Genomic DNA, 3,755 nt, shown 5'->3' with positions numbered 1-3,755 from the left:
CCTTTCTTTTTCTAAATTATCCAGATAATAATTGCCATTCTTTTCTTTATTTCTATATAAACATAATATCAGAGAGAATACTGTTTTTCAGTAATATTTTCCACAATAAGGTAGGCCATGACAAAAGGAGATTAACAAAGGTAGAAGTGGTAACTAAAAATGTGTTCATATACTAAAGGTGATGGTTTAGTGTCCTAAACAGAGTTTCAAAAAAACATAGGTGTTAGGGAAATTTGGAGCCAGAGATGCCTTTAGAAATGGACTTTTATGGATGAGAAAACTAATGTCTGGGGCAGTTAAAATATGCATCCCAAGTCCATCTCAGGGCCAGGTTAAGTTGCAGAGTCACTTGGTTCAGTTACTTTTTCTATCACCCCACACTGGCAATACCTCTGCAGGGGTTCCATTCATTTACTATATAAAAAATATGACTTCGGAAGGAAAGCTATATGAAAAATCATTTATCTTAATATGGATAGATGTCTGTTTACATTCAGGGACTAGTGATAAGATTATATTAATTTTGAATTATTTATATAAGGTTAATGCAATTCACTTATAGATTACAAATCATACATTCTACACATCACAATAGGGAAGGACTAAGAATGACAATCGTTCACCCTGCTTGTCACGGTTTGAGAACACTTAAATAAGGATTCAATACATCATGTTTACCCTGCCCTCAAGAAGCTGGCAGACTATCAGCTGAGAAGATACTGGTAGCATTTACAAAGTTGTGTTTTCCAAGATTGATCACAGAAGTGAAAACTGCAGAGACGTATAAGCATACTTTAGGAGGCATACCGGCCAAATATAGGAAAGGAGCAGAAAGACTAAGGGACTGGGCCCCTGAGGGTGGAGGAGTGGACAGTGAATGGCAGGTAAAGAAAAAAAAAACACTTTAGTTCAAAACCTGAGAATCCTGATGGATCAATTCTCCTTCCTCACCCATCCTCCAACCACACCTTTTATGCATTAACAAAAGCAAACAAAATGATAAAGTTGAAGTACAGAGAAACTGCCATAACATAAACCTGACAGAAGCCCCTCCAGTATCTTTCTGAATGTCTCCACCAAACCCAAGCCAGGAATCATCACAGATTGTTCCTGGACCTTCGGCTTCCACCTTGCACCATTCAAGCTCCAGTAATGCTATTGACTCCTTGAATAACATTAAGTGTACTTGTACTTCCAAGAACATACCACGGTTTCACACTGCTGTGCCTTTCCACCAGCTGCCGGGCTAGGCTCTATTTAGACCATATGACTGTGCTAGTGAGTTGATGAATAAATAAATAAATGTATTGTTGTTCTTCTTGGTGGGAATTCTTTAGTCTCAAACAGTATGTGTTTTGTTCTCCTAAATGGACCCTTAAATAGATGGACCATTTAAACAACCATGTGGGCCAGCCAAGTGGCACATTGGTTAAGAGGGCCCCGGATCGGATCCCACATATGAGGGCCAGTGACACTGCCCTCTACAGCTAAGATGCTGAACAACAACTCAACTTGGAGCTGGGCTGCTGTGAGTCGCTGGCGATGGCGTAGGCTGCAGCCATTCCTGCAGTGGGTTGCCATGGGCTACTGTGTGTAGCCAGCAGCCAGCGTGAGCGGCCAAGCAGCCGCCGTGAGCGGCCATCCAGAAGCTGGCGACTGATCTGCCTTGCCCGGGAAGAGCGCAATGATGGTGCCAACTTGGGCCAGTGAAGTGACGTCCTCCACAACTAGACTGAAGAACAAAAGGACAGCAACTTATCTGTTCCCCTTCCCCCAATTCCCCAGTGCTGTTCCCATCCCCCAATTCCCCAATAAAAAAATCTTAAAAAAAAATAAACCATGTACTGGCACTATGCTATATACTTGAATAACAAGGACAAACAACATAGCATACAATATTCAGAACAAGTTAGAAATATTAATATTGAAATATTGAAATATTGAAATGTTTTATTTAAGGTCATAGTACATAGTATGATGTATTCGTTATTGGTGCATGGCATGGAATAGGAATCTGATAATATTTGACACTAAGAAGAAAAGAAAGCGGAAAAACAAGTAAGTAAGAAAGGTTGAAAGAGAAGGAAAGAGAGGAATAATCTGGAGTTAAACGTCCAAAAGGTATGATCTTCCCACATATTTTTGATCTAGTAAACCCCTGTACAGGTAATATTTTATAAGAAAACTCAATACATAAAGAAAATATATTATTCATTCCATTAGGTCTACACATACTTCATGATTTCTTGCTCCAGCTTGGACTGTGTTAGGTAATGGAGATACAGCTAAGAACAAGATCTCTGTCCTCCTGGAGCTTTGCTTCTACCAGCAAAGATAGATAATAAACAAAAGAAATTTTCAAATGTGTAAGTAATACAAAAATGGCAAAACAGGAATATTGTGATTGAAAGGGATGGACAGGGGTTTTGGCTACTTTTGATAAGGTGACTGAGACAACCTTTGTGAGGAGGTAATGCTTGAGTTGAGACGTGGGTAAATGAAGAAGAACCCAGACAGAGAAAATATCAAAGCACAGGCCATATAGTGGGAAAAAAACTTGTCCAGTTCAAGAAATTAAATGAAAATTAGGGAGAGCGTACATGACACAAGATGAGGACAAGGTAATAGGCCCAGTGATATAGGGACTTAGAGGCCTATTTATGAATTGATGGGAAGCTAATAGAGAGTAGGCAGTAAGCATGGAGAGGACTGTTGTTGAAGAGTGGGCCATCGCCATAAACATGCTCTGAGGACTGTGAAATTCTTCTCATGTTTCATGCCTGAAATTCACATGATTGGCACTAGTTGAACTCCATCACCCTGGTTTCCACTAATGGCATATATAACTGAGTGGTACTCAGTTCAATTAAATAAGCAGTTCCTCTCTTGACATCAGCCTTAGCAATGTTTTTTTTGGATTTGATACAAAAGCAACAACAAAAAAAGCTCCTTCACAAAAAAGGAAACCCACAACAAAATGAAATGGCGACCTACTGAATGGGAGAAAATATTTGCAAATCATATATCTGGTAAGGGGTTAATGTTCAAAATACATAAATAACTCATACAATTCAATATCAAAGAGGAAAAAAATCTGATTTAAAAATGGGCAGAGGATCTAAATAGACACTTTTTTCAAAGAAGACATGTAAATGGCCAACAGGTACATGAAAAGGTGCTCAACGTCACTGCGCATCAGAAAAATCAAAATAAAAATCACTATGTGATATCACCTCGCATCTGTTAGATGACCAACATCAATAAGACAAGAGATGACAAGTGTTGGCGATGGTGTGGAGAAAAGGGAACTTGCGCACTGTTGGTGGAAATGTAAACGGGTGCAGCCACTATGTAAAACACCATGGAGGTTCCACTACAATTTAAAAGTAGAACTACCATGTGGTCCAGCAATCCCACTTGTGGGTGTACATTTAAAAGAAATGAAAACATGATATTGAAGAGCTACCTGCATTCCCGTGTTCATTAGCAGCATTATACACAGTAGCGAAAATATGGAAACAACTGAAACGTCCATCAACCAATGAATTTATAGAGAAGATGTCTCACACACACACACACACACACACACACACACACACACACACACACAAATATTGTTCAGCCATTAGGAAAAAGGAAATTCTGCCATTTGTGACAACATGGATGGACCATGAGGGCATCCATGGGAAATTATCCAGCCAGAGAAAGACAAGTACTGCAGGGTATCACTTATATGTAGAATCTTAATAAACAAA

The 3,755-nt window shown here is 39.3% G+C and overlaps 1 protein-coding gene across 2 annotated transcripts in view; it reads right to left on the bottom strand.

Moving 5' to 3' along the window:
* The window catches only part of FUT9 (fucosyltransferase 9), a 197,147-nt gene that overhangs the window by 162,250 nt on the left and 31,142 nt on the right, over positions 1–3,755 (bottom strand). The gene's annotated exons all lie outside the window — the stretch shown is intronic.

Source organism: Hipposideros armiger, unplaced genomic scaffold (assembly GCF_001890085.2).
Source record: "Hipposideros armiger isolate ML-2016 unplaced genomic scaffold, ASM189008v1 scaffold_731, whole genome shotgun sequence".
Taxonomy (NCBI): Eukaryota; Metazoa; Chordata; class Mammalia; order Chiroptera; family Hipposideridae; genus Hipposideros; species Hipposideros armiger.
Note: the sequence above shows the minus strand (reverse complement) of the source record. Positions and strands in the feature narration are given on the sequence as shown.